Source organism: Cimex lectularius, unplaced genomic scaffold, assembly GCF_000648675.2.
Source record: "Cimex lectularius strain Harlan isolate CLEC.00 unplaced genomic scaffold, Clec_2.1 scaffold86, whole genome shotgun sequence".
NCBI lineage: Eukaryota > Metazoa > Arthropoda > Insecta > Hemiptera > Cimicidae > Cimex > Cimex lectularius.
The window spans coordinates 160,140-181,924 of NW_019392763.1; the positions used below are offsets into that span (position 1 = coordinate 160,140).

The 21,785-nt window shown below is 39.4% G+C and overlaps 1 protein-coding gene across 1 annotated transcript in view; it reads left to right on the forward strand.

The window, feature by feature from the left end:
• The window catches only part of LOC106670190 (polycomb group protein Psc-like), a 117,724-nt gene that overhangs the window by 38,182 nt on the left and 57,757 nt on the right, over positions 1-21,785 (forward strand). The gene's annotated exons all lie outside the window — the stretch shown is intronic.

Genomic DNA, 21,785 nt, shown 5'->3' on the forward strand with positions numbered 1-21,785 from the left:
GAGAGGAGTTTTTTTCGCCTTTCGTTTTGAGATGTTCATAAATCTCTTAACTTGCCTCATACCTGGAGTATTGTCTCAATTGTCCATTCTTAGTTTTTCTCTCAATCCAGTTTTACAATTCCAACTCAAGCATACACTTTGGAGTACTTAGTTTTGGTTCTGGTCGCATGTGTGAGAGGGTTGCCCTTTTTTTGGCTGGTCGGTCAACCTATTCATTTCCTTCTGTCTTCATGTCACCCCACTTAAATGTAATCTTGTTTTGCTTTCCCAGAGTCATTAGGCAGTTTAGGCACTCCCAGCCATGGAGTTGAAAGCATACGCTTTTAGTGACTATATTGCCTGGCTGTCTGAGCCAGTGCACCTTTCATATTTTTCTGTATTAACTCATGTGCACGTAGTTGCATTGCATGGGCTTAAGCTTGGATAATCGTAGTCCATGAGGCTTCGCTAGGGTGTAATTCGGCCCTTTTAGGTTTAACTAAGAGCTTTAAAACAATAAGTGAGATTGCAACAGACAATTGGTACTCAGCCATAATAGACCGATTTCTTCTAACCTTAACCTTCCAGTTCCGGTAGTGCTGTACTAAACGGCGTCGACTGACCTCCCAGTATGTTGGGTTTTTAGTTTGAGCTGTTGCTTAAGTTTATCCTGACAGATAAACTAAGCACGATTAGTTGACTTATCGGGCCATTAAGACCGATAATCGGATTATTATCGTCGATACCACCTCCGACATCTATACAGTACACATGTGTACAGGTGCTCAGCAATAAATACCAAATAGATAGAGGCAATGCCAAACAAAATTATTTTCGACACGCCCTGAAGTTTGTGAAAAACTATATCCTTCATAGAAATCTGGTGATACCGGTTCCTCAATTCCACCTAGCCAGGCTATGAACCTCCATTGTGCGCGCCAATTAATCTGCTTAAAAGCGAAATACGTCTATAACTGAAACGTCAGTTATCTCAAATTGAATCAAAATTTAAAATGAATAACAAGAATTGCAGTAAATGGAAATACACAGTAATTGGAAAATCGTATCTATCTATACAAAGCACAATAAATAAGAACGTTAAGTACATTACATAACTTAAAATCCGCCATTACTTTACTATATATAAATATATAACGAACCACGAATTATAAGATCTTTTCATGAAGACTTAGCATGTTCCGGTGTAGGGCTCCAACAGCAGGTGTATATTTTCATGAGGGCTTCCGTCTAGCGTTCAGGTGTCCCGGGCGGGAGCGCTCAACCACAGGAAGATACAATTGCAAACATTTTCCATGTAATTTGCGGCTTGGACTCGTCGTGAAGGGCGAATTGGGGAAACGACCGTCGGGAGGTTTTAGTATTCAAGACGTTTCACATAGAAGGAGGGATTTTTCCATCTTAAAAGCCTTTCGATGCCACGTCAAGAAGGATATTTTCTTCAAGCGATCAATAATCAAATCATTCGGTGAACTCTACGATAGATACGTCCTCCAAAGACTAGACTGATAGTCGGGTTTATCGCTTCTTTACGATAACTTGCTTTTTTTAAGTACCTTTCACATTAATTTAAAAACACCAGCAGCATAGAAACCTAGTTTATGGGCAGTGAATGATCATCGCCCTGGCAATGATTTTTTTTTCCTGACCTTACTTTATGCATTGGTCAAAGAAATAACAATACGAAGCCCGATGAGGCGGAGACGACCAAAAATCATATTGCTTATGGTTTGTGTATTACTTTAGGCTGCATAATAAGAGCGATTTTACTTAAATAATCTCAAAAACGGTCTGCGAGAATAATATGCGGGCTTGATGTTGTAATTTGGTCGTTATGCACGGTCCGCCTATCCTCGCTAGTTTGGTCTGACACGTTTCGTCATTTCTCTAGTGTTTTTTTCCTATTTATATAATACTCACCATGTAAAATAAAGTCGCTGAGAATCGAATCCTGATTACACGATGTTTGAAAAATGGCAGAAAGATGCAAAATGCGAGAGGTTGTAGGTTGAGATGGAGAATTGGTGTCCGAGTAGATCGAAGTCACGATAGATCAAGTAGTTTAGAGCAGCGGCGTATTTAGCCGAAGGTCGTGGGTTCGAATCCCGCTCATGACACTAGCTTTTTCATCTCAACCAAGACCTTACATAAAAAGAATAATTAATTGAAATAACTATTGTCTATTAGACTATTAAACATAAATGGATTAATATAAAATAAAGAATTGCGGAAAGTTGTCTGGCAGGCCAAAACAGCGAAGATGGGTGGACCAGAATTTCGGAAAGGACCAAACTTCTGACTCAAACCCTAAGATGATAATAGTGTTTGGTCTGTGAGTTGGTGAACTCATGTTGAGCCGGCACACGGGCACTACTGGGTTTGTCTTCACTCGCGGGTTTTTTGTTTGAGTTAGTCAAACGTGTTTGCGCCATCTTCAGTGAAAACCTGTCTATCATTTTGTCTGAGTTAGGTTCATATAATATTTCGTCTGTAGCTTGTCGCTGGGGGCGTTGCGTTAGGGGGCGTGGTCGTCGTGCTCATTGTTCAGTCTTGGTGGCGGTTATTTCCGTTGTTAGTTAATATTTGTGCGTTGTTGGTTTTTTGTTTTTTTCTGGTGTTGTTACGAGGTTTTCAAACATGTTAAGCATTAGTCCTGATGAACCTGCAATTCGAACGTTACAAATAGATCCGACCATCCCTCTTGTTTGGTCGCGTTTAGGCATTCTCAAGTGGTATGTTGCGTATTATTATGCCCGTTGTATCCCAAGTTACATAATACTCACCATATGGCATGATGGAATTTTGGAAAATGTCAGACAGGCTAAAACATCGAAGATAGGCAGACCTGATGAACCTGCAGTTCAGTCGTTACAGATCTGACCATTCCCTCTTGTTTCGTCGCGTTTCCATAGTGGCTTGTCTACGTTGTATTATGCCAGATATGTTACATAATACTCACTATATGGCATGCGTACAAATACCTTCAGTCCTTTTTAAAAAGATAGTTCCCACTCACAGTAAGTTGTTTTGCAACGATCTGGATTTCGAGCCCTTTACTCATCATCAGGTTGAAGGACTTCTACAACCACGTCTCTCGACATGAATTGCCAAAGTGAACCCGCTGATACCTCCGCCAACGTGACGTTCTAATTAGCAGCTGATTTTTTTAATGGCGCTTAATTTGAACGTGCGAAACGCGGAAATTATAACTAATTGGAACATCGCGTTGGCGGAGGTATCAGCGGGTTCACTTTGGCAATTCAAGTCGAAAGACGTGGTTGTAGAAGTACTTCAACCTGATTATGAGCTAAAGGGCTCGAATTCCGGATCGTTGCAAAACAACTTACTGTGAGTGGGAACCATCTTTTTTAAAAGGATTGAACACCACACTCACTCCATCATTTATCATTTCTAATACCTTCAGTTTTCTCCCAGTTATGTCAGTTCTCGTTGCTGTTGTCGGTCCGTGTGGCATGGGTGACAAAAGTAAATTATCATTTTGCCTTTTGCTGTTTAAACATTGGAGGAAAAGAAAAATGAAAAGCACCCCGAACAGTTTTCAGTATGGCATGGTTGGAATGGATGTGACCCTGAGGTGATATTGAAATGCGTAATTTCTCTTAAACTTACGTTCAGGTATGGAAAATTAATGGAGATTAATTAAAAACTTTACCGCTGAAGAAAGAGGACTAGGCAGGACATCGTATTTTTATATTTGATACGCTATAGATTTATCCCATGTGTTTTCATGTTTTTTATTACCTAAATTAGTGTGTTTGAATATAGTATGTGTATAAAACAACATGAAACTTGAACAAATCTACCCCCAAGCAAGTAAATCTTGTAATTACAGAGCTCTTATAATCGTGGGATCTCTTTTACGTTCGCCGCAGATTAATGAATGACCGCCCACCCCAATTTCCACCCTCTCGGTGGCCTTTTCCTCCCTTTTGCCCACTTCGAATCCTTCATTTGTAACGACTTCAAAATCCGACGCCCCGCAATATTTACAAATAAAATGGTCGTGAATTTGCATCTGAAGACGCCTTGGGTAAATCTCCTGGGAAATAACGTCTTCGGACCCTATTTTTCTTGTTTTGCGTCAAAAACTGCGGCGGTCAGGGGTTGCCGCCCCTTCCGCCCTCCCATGAATACCAGATTGGGGTGGACGGCATGCTGGAAATTAGACACCGCTACCAGGTCGTTCCTTGAATTACAATTACTGGTCTAATGCAAATCCTTCCTTTTGTTCAAAAGCCCTTATATTCAAAACTTCCTAATTAAATTGTGCCATTTCGACAGGGACTTTTAAGACATTTTGGTTTAAAAGAAAAGCTTTAGATTCGCACTCAATCCTTGATAAAATTTTAAAAAAATCTCTTTTCTTTCAACTGTGAACGGTATTGTCATCTTTACGCTTTGGGCCAATAAATAAATTATTTTAAAAAGGCTATCAAAAAAAGATCAATTTTGTCCCCATGCAGTAGAAGACCAAACAAAACTTTTTCGTTTGGCCGCTTGCGGTCATCTTGGTTTACTATTCATAGAAGTTGGTCTGTGTGTTATTTTGTCGGTTGTGTCCCTTTTATTGCATAAGTAATTTTTAACCACCTGATTTCTTTTTTTCCGGCTCAATACGTTGATTCCGAAACGAAGTATACTGACTAATAATTCTGATTATCATCCTTGATCATTGATGGTAGAAACTGATCATTCCACATTTTTGCTGGTTTACCTTTTATCCATACCAATTTCTAGATTTTATCATTTTGAAGTTTAGTCAGCCTGATGTGTCCTCACTGCCTCTCCGTCAGACGCCTTTCGGCATTTCGCCAGAGGTTGGTCTGTGCCATATTTTGTCAGTTGTGTAGTAGAAAACGTGCCTTTTAAGAACATGACCGAAGCAATTGGTAGTAGTGCCTAATAGTATTTTTTATTATAACTTTCAAAAACACCGGCCCGGCACCCCAAGAGTATGTGAACTTGCTTCGTGGTATGAGTGGTAATATCTGAACTTCTGGTATGACCTCTGCTGTAGCGAACCCTGGAAAAAAAGTCTCACGTGACTTTTATGGTCGTGACCGAAGCCATCGGACATATTTAACCGTCATGTCTTCTTTCCATCCGGCATAGTTGGTAATTGTGGTAATCTGAACTTCTGATGTGCCCAGATCATTTATGACAGCAAACTGTCTGAACCATTCTGCTTTTTTGGGTGTTCACTGCTTGTCTTGTATAAAATATGCCATTTCGTATCTAAGTTTTTAATTGGGTTGTTTCCGGTCTTCTTGGACTGTCCATCCTCGATCAGACGACATTCGGCATTTCATCAGAGGTCAGGTCTAATTTTGTCACTTGCGTCCCTTTTATATAACGAACGTTCTACGTGGCTTTTATGGGCATGACCGAATCCATCGGACCTTTTATATGTCTTATTTCCTTCCATACGGCATAAATAGTGATTGTGGTAGTCTGAACTTATGATGTGCCTTGATCATTTATACTCCACATTTTGCTGAAGAGTTCACACATTATATGTATTTTCTTGTAAGCGATTCCGTAACTTTTTAATAAATTTGGGAGTTTCCGGTCGTCCTGGTCTGTCCATCTTCGATGTGTTGGTTTATCAGATGCATTTCGGTGTTTTGCCAATGGCAGGTCAGTGTCCTATTTCGTTAGTGCCCTTTTTATATAAGAAACGTTTTAGTTGCCTTTTATGGGCATGACCGAAGGCATCGGACATCTTTTAATATCTCACTTCTTCTTTCTATCCGGGTGATAGATTCCAAAACGATTTTATGATTGTCCTGGATCCCTTTATGACAGCCTACTTTTTACTGATGAATTAACTGTTTATCGTTATATTCTTATAATCTGTAGTTCGTTATTTTCCGGTCATCTGGTCTGTCCATCTTCGCTGTTAGTCACTCTGACGCCATTCGGAATTTCACCAGTTTGGTCCGTGCGTTTATTTTGTCGTTTTCTTTACATAAAACCACTTGCTTTGTAGGATATAACCAAGTTATGATGATCTGGTCACATTTTTCATCACCTCATACATTATTTCGGCTGAATACCCAGATACCGAAACGAAGAATTTTCTAATTGTGATCAGAATCATTCCACCATTTGTTAAAAATTCACTATTTTTCGTGGTCCGCTTGACCAGTTAATAACATTCAATTAATTTAGGTTTTAGATCCCGCTGGTGACACTAGCTTTTTCATCTCAACCAAGGCGTTATAAAAAGAATAATTAATTGAAAGAAGTAATTTGGTCAATTAGACCAATAAATATAAATGAATTTTATTTACTGTGGAGCAAGTCTGTTTTAGATGTTCAATTCTGTCCATTTTTGGTGTGCTAATCCTTAATGTTTTGGTCCATCAGCTGACTTTTCGCCATCTTTAATGGTCTGTCTGTGTATTTTTACATCAGTCGTGTCCTTTTTATATAACAAACCCACCTTGAATGGTGGGGAAACGAGGAAAGTGTACCATACAACAAAACCAGATAACAGGATAGACCATTACAGTTGGAAACGATCAAACAAATCGTACTTGTGTGAATGTATTTTCTATGAATGAAAGTTCGCTTTTACCTTAACCCATTTCACAAATTTATAAACGGATACGACTGACACAATAATTGAATTGTGAAACATAGCGGCGAGGTCTGCGATATGATCGGGTCACATTTCGTCCCCGATCAGGCCCGGCCTGGTTTTACAATCTAAGAACGCGATTTACAAAATAACATTCAGAACTATTGAACATGGCAAAAAGACCAAAACAGCGAAAATTGGTAGACCAAAAATGATGTGTAGCAATCAACCTATTTCATCACTTAACAGACATCGAGAAAATTTTTCACAATTAGAATTTTAATTTAACGACTTAAATATTAATAGCCGAAATGCGTTTTGCAGACCAAACAAGTGAGAATAATCAGACTAGGTTTATTATTAGAGAACCAATTATATGAATTGCGCAGAAGAATGACGTACACCAGATGTAAATGTTCACCTCTCAATCTCGTCCAGATTATTATTTACTAATGTCATAATAATTGTAAATCATATCACTCGGACAAGTTGGTTAGTGTAAGTAGATCTATCCAGGAAGATGACGAAAGGAAAACTAAGTATCAGCGGCAATCGGAGGCGAGGGTGGTTGATGCTGGGGTGTTTACGAGGTGCTAAAAGGAGGGTTGTTCAGCCCTCATTCCGTCCCTGCATAACGTAAATAACGTCAGACTAGGCTGAGATTTAGGCGGAGGCTAGGAACGAAAAAAGAGGAAGACGGATTGGATTAGTCCGAGGGTGGACTTGCAGAAAGAATCTGATACCACCCACTATCGTCAAACAAATTATTACAAAAACTGTTTGATATAATTTAAATCAAGTCAGTTTGTTCGATTTGTAATAATAGATTTGATCGTTTAATTGCGCCGCGCACGCGAATATTTGAAACTTATCCAAAGATATTCGTGATTGAAAAAAAAGGGAGTGGATGAAGTTGTCAACAAGGGCCAAAGACTGCGAAAAGATTCCAGAAATAACGGAACATATGTTTTATTTGTATCAATGATCCATCACAATGTATTCCGACTTGCAATGTAGCCCAAGGTGAACTTCAAGATTAAACCTCTTAAGCCTGGAGTTCACCTTATTCCGGGTCGTCATTAAAGTAATAACGAGGAAATTACCGAAACCAATAAAAAACATGAGCTGGGTTGTTTGTACGATACGGAAGAATAAGGAAACAGCAACTCGGTGAATTTAAATTTCGTGCGATTTCTTGTTGCCTGAGGGGTAATGAAACTGTATTTGATCGTTTCCTTGTCCGCTTTAATACCATAAAGAGATATAAACCCATAAATATCTTAATACATGAATACACAGGTTTTAAATCAGGTAACATTAAGCGAAGAGATATTTGCCACATAGCAGAGTGAATGTCTGGAGGAAGATGAAGATGAACGTGTGAACTTTTTAACAAATTCAATTAATTAAGGTTTTAAGTTGAGATAAAAAGTCAGTGTCACGAGCGGGATTCGAACCCACGACCTTCGGCTTGATACGCCTCTACTCTACGACATTTGGAATTCATCCATTAGAATTCGTGGTCCAATTGACCAAATGGCAATGACGATCTTCGGCTCAATAAGCCGCTGCCCTAACAATTTGAGTTATCATGACTTCGATCCACTAGGACACCAACTCCCCACTCATTATTCGCTGAGAATCGAACACTAATTACACGACATTTGAAAAATGGCAAAAAAGAAGGAAAATTCGAAAGGTTGTAGGTTGAAGCTTGTAAGTTGTACGGCTTCCCGCCTCTTTCAAATTCCGATTTGGAAGTGCTAACAGCCAATAGACGCAAAAACTACGCTAACTCGACAGCTACAAAAATTAATGAATCGGTTATAGTGCAAAACTACTGATACATTTTAGTCCCAAAAATTAAAGAATTGGCTGCGCTGATGTAAACACAGAAAGATGCAAACTTTACCGGTGTAACTTTGCTATAAGCAAGGTTAGATAGGAGAACGAACTTTTTTCTTTTTTTTTTGGCATCAGCTCATAGGCCAGAGCCACCGTCTTTTATTTTATTATTTCTATTTGTTTTATTATACTATTATTTAAATTTTCATTCCAATTCTATCAACGAAGCCGACAATAGCGGACTAAATGCTTGAATTGAATCTAGAATCCACTGGCAAAGTTTGTAACACGAGTAGCCAAACATACTGTACATCAGTGAATATAACACAAGACACAATTCATTGGCTAACTTATATTTTTTCAATGTAAAGACTATGCAAAATTATAATTTTTTAATCTTTATGTAAGGTCTTAGTTGAAATGAAAAAGTTAGTGTCACGAGCGGGATTCGAACCCACGACCTTCGGCTCAATACGCCCCTTCGTGACTTCGATCCACTCGGTCACTAAGTGGTGACGATAGCTCAAGTGGTAGAGTAACGGTGTATCAAGCCGAAGGTCATGGGTTCGAATCCCGCTCGTGACACTAACTTTTTTATCTCAACTTAAAACCTTAATTAATTGAATGATATTAATTGGTCAAGCGGACCACGAAAAATAGTGAAGTTTTTTAATCTTTAAGGAAGGTCTTAGATGAAATGAAAAATTTAGTGTCACGAGCGGTATTCGAACCCACGACCTTCGGCTCAATACGCCGCTGCTCCAACCACTTGAAGTCACGACAGCCGAACGTCGTGGGTTCGAATCCCACTCGTGACACTAACTTTTTCATCTCAATCAAGACCTTACATAAAAAGAATAATTAATTGAAAGAAGTAAATAAAATATAGGCCCCGTAACGTTTTACAAACAAAAAAATGACAAAATATATGGAAAGCGTTTTAGACATACCAAGCGAGAATAGGCGGACCAAAGGAGTCAGCCAAACTCGTTCATCACTTATCATTCCACAACAAAATGCATTTTCATAGTGATTAGTTTTATCAGTAACTTCTTCAGTTATATTCATCTGCCTTCACGGTCAGGTGAGTTTCGGTTTCTCGCCATGATCATAAGGTGCCGGCTCAAAACAGACGTTTCTATCGTGTGTAACCATCAGAATAAATAACCGTCAAGCCGAAACAATTAACGACTCTTTTCTTCGATGTTTATGGCTTTGTTTTCTTTCGGTCTAAGGGTTTTCGGATAACTTCGGAATGCCCCGGAATCATTATTCAATAATTAGTATTATCTACTGGTCAGATAAGTATAAAGTAAACAAAAACAAGAAATCAGACTTCCCTGTTTAATTGGAATAACGCTAACGAGTTGGTTGTCAGGGTAGAAGAATTCAATATACGCAGGAAGCAATATATGTTATGGCTGGTTCGAGCTGTTTTAAGGAGCTTGGATTAACAAAAACACGGGAACGCGTATGAAGCATGAGTTAACTGAGACTTGGTTGCTCCTTGATCTTAACTCATGTTGTACAATATATATGAGCTTGTTTGACGAAAAGATTGGAAAGCTCATCTTATGCCATGCCTACACCCAAAAATTTTAGGTTAGAGTTAGACGGAGTATGGCTTGTATAATGTTCCTTTTTGCCATTCATACTAACAAGAATTACATGCCTTTTTTACAACGGGAAAATGGAACTTATTAAACCTATAAAGGTGGCCATTCACGATCGCTCCTAGCAGTCCAAACGGAGCGACGCCGTTCCAAAAACCACATCAATGGCAAAACTGAACTGGCGTGCCGGGCTGTGCCGAATATTCGACCGGTCCAAACTCCATCGCGCCACTCCAAATATCTACGGCGCGACGACGGCAAGGCGCGTTCGTGAATGGGAAAACCTGGCGTGAACGGTGGAATTTTGGAGCGCTGGCTTAGTCGTGAATGGGAAACACGCGTTTTTTTAGCGCAGTCTCCCTCTTTCTGTCACTGAGCAAACATCTCCGTCGTACATTCTCAAAAAGTCAAAAACGTTTATTCTTTATTGGTAATGACATCCAATCGAGATTTTATTGTTGAGGTGATTGAATTGTATGAAAGTTTACCATGTTTATGAAAGTGGTGGACAATGATTATATTACCACGATAGAAATAAAAGAAATTCGATCCTCAACCAGTTGGTCGACGTTTTCAAAACAAAGGATACAAATGCAATGAGAGATGCGGTATTGATAACCCCTAACAATGATCAGAAATCGTAGTAGAGAACTTAAGTTCTTTGTAGTTCATCCCTGTAGCGAGAAATCGTAATGTGGTTGCCAACCTTTCATGTAGTGATGATTTCTCTCATGACTGTCTTTTGTTTTCTAATCAAGGGGGTAACAAGCTGGAGTAAATATAAATAAGACGTTAATCTTTTTTTTGTAAGGTTTTGGTTGAAATGAAAAAATAGTGTCACGAGGGGATTCGAATCCACGACATTCGGCTAAATACGCCGCTGCGCTAACCACTTGAGCTATCCTGACTTCGATAGTTCGATCCACTCGGGCACCAACTCCCCATCTCAACCTACAACCTTTCGAATTTTCTCTCTTTTTGCCATTTTTTGGTGTCGGAGAGGATCGAAGTCACGATAGCTCAAGTGGTAGAGCAGCGGCGTATTTAGCCGAAGGCCATGGATTCAGATCCCGCTCGTGGCACTAGCTTTTTCATTTCAACCAAAACCTTACAAAAAATATTAAATAATTGAAAGAAGTAATTTGGTCAATAGAACACTATAATGAATAAATAAGACGTTTCATCCATCCTTAACTAGTTCCTCCAATCAGCGGGTTCAAGGGAAAGATCTTTCATCAAATTGATGTGGGTATTCGGCTTCTGTTCAGGAGCTACTTGTTACACCATTTCCTCTTCGATTATTTGCTTTTAATATGTAAATAAACAGAAGAGTAGCACAAGAGATCGTCATCCATTTTGAGAAGGTAATTCACTGGTTGACGTTCGGAGCGACTGGCTGTGGAGCGGTCGTGAATGCCCCCTCAAATTTCAGGCACTCCGAATGGAGCTGTACGGCTTGGCGCGGTTCCATTTGGAGTGATCGTGAATGGCCACCTTAAGAAGTTAAACCGGGCCAGGCGGGTGCCCCTCACGTTCTCATCCCACTGGTTGACTCAACACAAAAGGCAATGCTCGGCATTCGTTCTTCACCTGTGTCGCCTAGTCGAGTCAACTGTGTTCACCATGGAAAACATTACAATTGTAAGTTTCAATTTGGAGCAGTTCATTGAAGAAATTCATATTAGTCCCGCGATATAGGACATGAGGTGTGAGGATTATTAAAAATTAAATGAAGCGAAGCTGGAGGAAAGTCGTATAACAGTATTTGTGAGAAAGCGCCCGTTTCCCAATTTTATTACAACGGATAAACCCACACTTATCTTTACTGGGTTTTTTGTTTTTGTTTTTGCAGAAGAGCAAGCACAAGAAGTGCTCCTGCTTCCTCGGGTTTTAATATCGTACTGACCTCCCGGGAAGAGAGGTTGATTCCGCAAGTTGCCTGGTGTGAAACCAGCAAAGAAGAGTTTACACGGCAGAAAGCTAGTTGAGAGTCAACCGGGCAACTTAGTTAATCAACAAAATCGCTTCGTCTGAAAGAGGCCTCAACTACAAAGCTCGCTCCATTTTTTAAATAAGTCCTTTTAGCTATATTCAACTTGGCTTTCTCCATCTGGCTTTTTTGGAATTTAGAAACAAATCTAACAACGAAAATTTTCACAAATCTAATTTGTAAGGTTCATATCATCGACACCTTTGTAATGGAACTTACTATTTGATGAATTTATGGTTTTGTTTTTGTTTGAAAGTTTTTAATCATTTAAATTAATACATTCACTTAAAATTCAGAAATAAATAACCCGATATTTGTCGGCAATGACGACTCAGCGGGCGCCGGTGAAAGCCGTAAATCCAAAAATACCCCCAGCCCAAACTACTTTTGTCATCGGAAATACTGCAACATCGTGAAACTGGTTTTACAGAATGGGTCGCGTGTTCCCCTTTTCTCTCTTCCTCCTATAAGAAGAAGCCTTGTGTATTCAATTTGAAAGTGTGTCGGTGTTAACAAAAGGGGGGTTAGGGCCCACCAACCATTTCCGTCCCCCTGGCCGCCCCCTCGCCGTCGTACTTCCTCCTACCCACTCCGACGCGTATTTTACAAAGGATACTTGAGGATAGCCTTGGTTGTTACCTTGGAAAAGTAAATTGCCTCGCTTACCCACCCTCGGCCGATCGCAGTCCCTAGGGCAAAGTCGTTTACGGTGCATCTATTCAGGCAAAGGGAAGGCAGAAAATACGGATACCCTTTAAAGTTACGCCGAGGAATTATTTCCACCCCATTAAAACGCGGTGAATTGCTTGTTTACCTCAATTTCCTTGTGCTTATTACTAAGTTTTATTCCCAAGACTTTTTTATTTGAATTCCGAAATCATCAAGTCCGCCTGTTATCAGTTTATGTTAGGCACATTTCTGTATATCGCCAGTGTTAGTTGATCAGAGTTATAAGCAGGGTGAGGCGCACTACCACACTAAAAGGGTGAAAACGTCTGACAGAACAAAATTATCGAAAAAACCGAACTACAAAACTTAAATTACCTATAAAAACTTAAATATTATGGTGAAGTCTGCGACACGTGATCGCCTGTCGGGTCTGTTACTCAATAGAACGGTCACGATTCATAATAAAACACATATCATCCACTGAAAACGGCGAAAAGGATAAATTAGTCTGACAAAATCAGCGAGAATGGACCTGGGTGATCGATGATGAATGTACAAGTTTTTAACCTCGTTGTCAACAAACTCTGTTTTGACGAGTTGTTTTATTTTAGTATTAACCTCTATTCTCTATATATATTCCAGTATTTCGAAATTAAATGTTTGTCCCTACTCTGGGGTAACCACTCCTTGGGGCTTTCGAAACAAGGAATAACCTATGTCTTAATAAGCAATAAGTCTACTGTTGTCAGTAGGGGTCAAAGTTCAGAGGATCTACCAAGAACCAACTCATCGTGAATAATTCCTTCGTAGTTAAACACACCCCCTTGCAGAAACCGGAAAAGCCGATTGACCAGTAGCCACTGCCCAAGGGTATCAGAATTTCATAGACTTAAGCCAGAAACACACTTACCCGATGCTACCCGACGCAAATCCAAACTCCGATTTTCCATAAGGTTGCATTACCCCCGTGCACATCTACTCGATGCTATGCCACGCTAACCTACCCGACGCTCTGCAATCCCCACTGTCCAGATTTTCGTCGCGTTGCTAGCGTGATACTCATTATTGTGATACACGCTGTGTGACTGAACCGGCGTGTGCTTGCGTCGGGCAGAAGAGCACACCCTACCAAAACATGGCAAGGCGTCGGGTAGCATCGGATAGCGTCGCATGGCGTTGCATCGGGTGTGTTCTCGGCTTTAAGCCAAAAACACACCAGATGCTACGCCATGCGACGCTACCCGATGCTACCCGACGCAAATCAAAACTCCGATTTTCCATAAGGTTCCATTACCCCCGTGCACAACTACCCGATGCTATGCGATCCCCACTGTACAGATTTTCGTCGGGTCGCATCGAGTACAGTCGAAGACAAAAGAACCGGACACTCATATTTTTATTCAAACTATATGTATTATTGTCTTTATATTAATTACAACATACTTATTTTAATCTAAACCAAATTAACTGTGATTAAAAATTAGTTAGTTTTTATTTAAAAAATTAATTTTAATGGTTTGGTAGAAAATACCGGAATAAGATTTTTTGATCTAATGAATTTAACTAACAATTTATTGTAGATGATGGGGTTTGGTCTGCGAGTTGGCGAACTCATGTTGAACCGGCACACGGGCACTACTGGGTCTGTCTTCCCTCGCTGGTTTTTTTGTTTGAGTTATTCAAACGCGTTTCGGCATTACGCCATCTTCAGTGAAAAACTAAACTCGCAGACCAAACCCCATCATCCCATCATAAAGGAAGCTACTATCAAAAAATGAAAGCCTTATAGCAATATATTCTTACTTTATTCAAATCAACCAGTGTCCAAAGCACCATCTTTCAATTTAAGATTGACTTGCAAGTTTAGGCGACTTCATTACTAACATATTAATTATGTTACTGTATAAGCCCTCTTGTATGGCAGTAATTAATTTCTTTGCGGGCTTTATTACACTTAACTGAGCTTTTTACATTAATTTATTTCGCAGTTTTTCACTGAAGATGGCGTAATGCCGAAACGTGTTTGAATAACTCAAACAAAAAAACCAGCGAGTGAAGACAGACCCAGTAGTGCCCGTGTGCCGGTTCAACATAAAAATTTATTACAAGGTTTTGCTTAAAATAATGCATTAAGAACAAAAGACGCGTTGCGATTGTTATAGTGATTATTGTGATAAACTCTGTGGTCCGTACGCGATGTGTACTTGCGTCGGATAGATGTGCACACCCCACCAAAACGTGGCAAGGCGTCGGGTAGCGTTGCATGGCGTAGCATCGGGTAAGTGTGTTCCTGGCTTAGCGCACTTTTCACCACACATCTTACAATCTCATATTAAATGAGCCTTTTCAAAGATTTTAGGATGTTTCTAAACTCCGCTAGGGTATGTTCATTTGTGAAAAAGGCCTACGACACTTTTTCAACTTCACCGTGTTTTTCTAGATAGCGACAAATGGAGTCTTTTGATAATACTCCCTGAAAAGTACGCCAGTACTTGTGGATGTTTTGATTATACAGTTTTCTGTAGAACCTCATCAATGACCATTGATACTCTTCTTGGGATTTTAGCCTCCCGAGGTCATATAGTTGTGAGATGTCTTGACGTATAGCTTTTTCTTAAGTCCAAAAGAACAATAAAACGAATATTTTTCACACTGTGCTATTCAAACAACGGAAAACCGTTCAACCTCGATTTTGCCATAGTCCACCAGTATTGTGATCGGACCACAAACCACTGTTCATCAAACCTTGCGTTCATTTTTGGTAAAATCTCTCACGTGAGCTTTTTTAAAGTTGTGGAATTTCTGAACTCCTATAGAGTAGATCCATTTGTGAATAAATGTACCGCTCTTTCGGCCTCCACCATGTCTTGTAGTTAGCAACAGATAGTGTTTTTCGATAGTACACTCTCCCTGGAATGTACGCCAGTACTTTTGGCTGTTTATGATAATTCAGTTTTCAGTAGAAACCCGGAATACTTTCCAAGGACATAATAAAAGTCATGGAAGAGCCACCTGATACAGTCTCTTGATTAATGATTTTTTCTTATATGTAGGGTGCGTCGGTGGCCGCAACGATTTAGGCGTTGACACGGCGCTCAACACTATAAGGTAAAGGTCCCGGGTTCGAATCCAGCGGCCCTGCATTCGAATCCGACATACTTACAAATGGGCTTTTTTTTCAAAAACACAGGCACCCCGAGGGTTGATATAACCTCTGCTGTTGCGAATCCTCGTAAAGGAAAAAAAATAACATGGATAATTTTGACCCTATGCTATTGAAAGAATGGAATGTCGTTCGATCTCGATTTAGCCAATGATCACAAGGATTAGGCCCTAAGAAGAAACCCACTTTTTATCACATATGATCATCTTAAGGCACCTCTTAGTCACATCGGCTTTTTATAAGGATCGCGAATTGTTTCTACCTCTTAGCGGATTGCTCGGGCTTAAGTCGATCCGAGAGCAGTCTTCAGCTTTTTTCACCTAGATGACAACTAACAGTGTCTTTCAGGCAGGTTATGATTATACACTTTCCTGCAGAACCTCATTAGTATCCATTAGCCTTTCCAAAGACACGGAGTTCATAGAACATCCATCAGGAACATAGGATATTTTTCGTACTATCCTGTTGAAACCGGGAAACCGTTCGACCTTGATTTTTACATCACGAATATCAATACCCGATCATTTGACCAGAAACTCACTTTTCATCACATGACCTTATGGTACCTCATATCATATGGACTTTTTATAAAGTTTGCGAAGTGATTCTACCCTATTATCGGGTTGGTCGGCGAATTTGATCCAAAAGCAGTCTTGAGCTTTTTTCACCTTCGTCGTCTTCCAGTTGGAATTTATTGTAGAACCTCATCGAAATCCATTGATGATCTTCCTGGGTCCTTCTTCCTTCTTGCATTCCAAGGGAAATTCGAAATTTGAAATTGTACTTTTTTCGTGTCATCCCCAGCTTATCGTGGCGCCAGGAAAGGATATACACACAAAATTGACTTTTCAATACCTGGCTTGTTTCGTGGGCACAAGGAAAACAGAAAACCTCTTAGCATAAACAAGTTTAGATAAGAATCCCGACGCACCAAGGCCTTTGTGCTTCTATTCCAACCCTGGAAATACGCAGCCAAGTCTTTTAAATCAAAAGAAGTAATGATGTATGCATAAGGCGATTTCTTCTGGGAAATAAGGCCAGATCGAGAGGGGAAAAGTAGGAATTCGATAAACCGTTACGTATTGGTATGCCGAACGCATTTTGGCCGCGTATGAGCCCAGGGTAAATTACCATTTGATTTCTTCATCCCGCTTCCATTTCCAATATTCTCATCCGACAATCGGTCTAATCCGTGGAGAACGGGGAGATGGATATACGTGTTCGTCTCCGGTTACTATGTCACTTGATGGAATCGAGAAGATCGCTTTTCTACGTAATAAAACAAAAACACTGTGATACAGATCTTAACGATCTTTTAAAATCTTAACGTTTTGTAATAAAGAGGTTGGTGTTTAAATATAAAATTGGCCATGTAAAACTTGGAATTTCGAGATTTTTAACGGGTTTTATGCATTCAGGAGGTAATAAAAAACCCATGAAGTAGATCTAAGGACAAACACCATTGTAAATTAGTAGACTTACAAGGTTGGACGTAGAAATAGAGTATGAGCTTTCATTTTTCAAACTAAAGGTCGTTCTGTGAGACGATAAACAGAGATGGTCTTCCTATATATAAAGGTGATTAAGGCGTCCCATTCCGTCTTCTCTATTAGATTACAACTCCCTCCTCTTCAGGAGTTACATTAGGTTAAGTAAATGGAAAAACCTTTCCTGTAAATTAAGAAGGGATCCTGCGGCGCCACCTCCCTATTCGGCTTTCTTCCTCAACTGTTAATTTCCTCGGAAAACCTTGCCTGAAACTATCTCGTATAATTTGATTTTTTTCTTTTTTTGGGAAAAATGGATCGAGGGATATGGTTTACCCCTTTCAGGGTGTGTTGACACTTTGAGGGTAATCTTCATTTATCACGATCCCTCCACCGGCTCTATATATCGATCGGCGCCCCTGTTTACCTCCGGATTACCATTCCTACAGTAAATACCCCATCTTCCACCTCAGGAAACAGTGCTAACGTCCACAAATTTATTTACCCGTGGGAGACAGTTTGTTGTTTTTTAATTACCTCTTTTATTTTATGGCGGAATATATCGCATTTCAGATCGCACGAACGCTGTTGATTTAAAAAAAAAAGCTCATAATGAGAAAGATAAACGTTTTTGTTAAAATGCTAATGTTTTTGAGTGAAGTATTTCAATCTTATTTTAAGATAGGACACAATGAACTTTGTATCCTCAATCCTAGAGAAGTGGGCATATCATCGCAGTTTTAGACTGTCAGAGGTCGCCATATTTTGTGGTTTGAGGATGTAAGCAGGATAAAGCACAATGGCACGTACTCACCACAGAAGATGGCATTTAATACGTCTGACAGATCAAAACAGCGAGAACAAAATAATCGGGAAACGCCAAACAAGAAGTTAAATCGGTCGATTTTTGTAGGTGAATAAGATCATTGAAGGATACACATGGCATCGACTCAGACATCAAAAATTTATGACGAAACACAGAAACGCGCCTGACAGACCAAAAATCTGAAAGGACCCATAACCATATTTTCAAGATATAAAGGTTAAATCATGTCTTGTGTGCTGATATACCTGTAGTTTCCTCGTTTCCGATTATTTTGGTCAGTCAGAGGCGTTTCAGTATTACATCTACAGAAATGGTTCAAGGATATAAACAGGGCGAGGCTCTGATACAGCTTTTGCACTGTAGGATGTGTAACACCAAACCGTGTCTGACGATCAAAACAGCGAGAATATGCAGACCAAAAAATATCTAAAGGTGAAATTGGTTGACTTAACAATGAATCAGTAGCTCTCTCGTTTCTGACTATTTTTGACTATATGATGCATTTTGATATTTGGCCATAGGTCGACCGCAGAAGACCTTCAAACTCTGAAACGAGTCTATAGACCCAACGAGGATTGGCAGACCAAAATGATCAGAAATTTGATCAGCTTTTGGAGTTAATAAAGTTAAAGCATGTCTAGAGGTCTGATAAACGACAAGCATCGTCGTTTTCTGTTATGTCGGTCAGTCAGACGCGATTCGATGTTCATATTTTAAGTGATGGGTTAGGGATATAAACAGTGTAAGGCAACTCAGGCTTACCACAGAAACTCGCGGAACGCCGAAACGCGCCTGTCTGAGCAAACCAGCAAAGATAGGCAGACGAAAATGATCAAAAATGAACTTCTAGAAATAACACTGTTAAAATGCGGTGACGAACCTTTACTTTAAAGTTCTTAGTTGAAATAAAAAAGTCAGTGTCACGAGCGGGATTCGAACCCACGATCTTCGGCTAGATACGCTGCTGCTCTACCACTTGAGCTATCATGACCTCGATCCACTCGGACACAACTTTCCATCTCAACCTCACCTTTTGAATTTTCCCTCCTTTTTGCCATTTTTTAAATTCCGAGTTTTTATGTAAGGTTTTGGTTGAAATGAAAAAAGTGTCACGAGCGGGATTCGAACTCACGACCTTTCGCCAAATACGCGGTTGCTCTAATCACTTGAGCTAGCCACATCATATGTCACCGAGAATCGAATCCTGATTACACGACATTTGAAAAATGGCAGAAAAAGGGAAAATTCGAAAGGTTGTAGGTTGAAATGGGGAGTTGGTGTCCGAGTGGATCGAAGTCACGATAGCTCAAGTGGTAGAGTAGCGGCGCATTTAGCCGAAGATCGAGTGTTCGAATCCCGCTCGTGACACTGACTTTTTTATCTCAACTAAAAACCTTAATTAATTGAAAGATATTAATTGGCCAGCGGATCACGAAACTAGTGAACTTTACTTTAAATTTCATTTACTTCAAATTGGATAAAAATCTTCTATAACACAAGTTCACCGTTTGTATACGAGTGAAAATTTAATATTTATCAAAAGGCAACCCCCTGAGGTAAATTTTCTTCAGGAGCGACCGTGTAAAGTGTTCTATTTTAGGCCTAGTAGTTGATAAATAATTCAGCGAAGTTTATTCCAAGGAGGGTGACACGGCTTGACTTAGTTTCACGGCTGAGCGGAACCGGCGAGCCCCCGCCTGCTCATCCACCTCTCGTCCTGTCCCACATCCCAAGAACATTTACCTTCTTCCTTTAATCGCTTGTCTTCACTTGGACGGGTAAAGTGCTTAAATAAACCCCATTTTCACCGGGTTAACTTTCGGTTAGCGACTTTACGACGATGCCCCCATTCGAAAAGCCTCGGCAAACCCGATAAACCATACATGCAATTTTCATACATTGAATATTTCCATATTAAAAACCATAATAAAAATTAAAAATATTAATACGGTTAAAATGAATATGCAAAAAGCTTAAGTAATCGTCTTAAAGCTACTTAAGTTAAGATTGATTACATACTACCATCAAACTTACGAGCATGTATAGAAAATTGATGAAATTCTCTACCAAGCATTTAAGCAGTTTCAGATAAAGATGGTTAAATTTTACATTGCTGAGTCATCCAATTTAATTTTAGCCTTGCAACTATTTATATACACGTATTCCTAAGACCGAAGAAAACGAGAATACAGAAAAACTCTATTTTATACAATGACCCAAGAGGCTATGTATAACAGTGCAGTTCATCCCTCTGATATGGGACAGCGAGGATATACGGACCCAGAAGAGATGCGTTCGCGAAAAATCCAATGTACTATCTCGTTTCCGAAAATAAACTAAATATTATCTAAACCTACTATTGACTGGTTTTTTTAAATTATATTTATTCTACATGCTTCATACAAAATATTACATGTAATACAACAACCATAAATATAAAATATATGAAATGCATATATATACATACATTGGGATATCAGATTGNGATGATCTCAATAAAGATCGAAACGTTGGCACGATATAGAAAATGTTTTTCTGAAACCTACATCACACCAGACCGCATCTCACGATTTCTAAATATATAAAAATGATTGAATTTTATTTATTCCTTTAAGTTAATACAACGACGGCCCCATTCGAAAAGCTTGGCAAACCCGATAAACCAACCAACTGTATGCAATTTTCATACATTGAATATAATGCCTGAGAGGCAGATTTGACAAAGAAACGGGGAGAAAGACAAACGCACATATATACATTGATTGATAGAAAAGAAAGAGAGAGTAAAACATGGATCATAGATAGAAGAAAGAAAAACAGTAAAGAAAGAGAGAGAGAGAGTGAATTAAGTGAAACAACAACGAGTGAGAGAGAGAGAAAGAGAGAAGAGAGAGAGAGAGAGAGAGAGAGAGTGAGAGAGAGAGGGGAGAGAAAGAAAGAAAGTTGAAGTGTTGACCATGAAATAAAGCTATATAAAAATAGTAAGTAAATGAAGGGGGAGAGAGAGAGAGAGAGAGAGAGAGAGAGAGAGAGAGCGAGAGAGAGTGAGAGAGAGAGAGAGATAGTGACACAGATAGAGACATTGACAGATTTGATAAAAATAGAGAATAAATGTATGAATCAAAAGGCAGAGAGAGAGAGAGAGAGAGTGACAGCGGGAGAGAAAGAGAAACAAGAGAAAGACAGAGACCTACAGGACAGACAGAGGCAGAAAGACAATGAAACATGACATATATAATCATTTGTTATATACATATATCAAAATAGTTATTCAGTAATCGTGAGATGCGGTCTGGTGTGATGCAGGTTTCAGGAAAACATTTTCTTTATCGTGCCAACGTTTCCACATCCTAAATGTATTTTTTAAATGTAAACAATGTTTGTAAATCCCAGGCCTTGAAGATGATCTCAATAAAGATCGAAACGTTGGCACGATAAAGAAAATGCTTTTCTGAAAACTACATCACACCAGACCGCATCTCACGATTTCTGAATAATTATTGACTAACGGTCACTAATTACCTCACGTATAAAGATAGCATTACACACATATATATACATTAATGGTAGCAAATGATTGAAACTATAGGT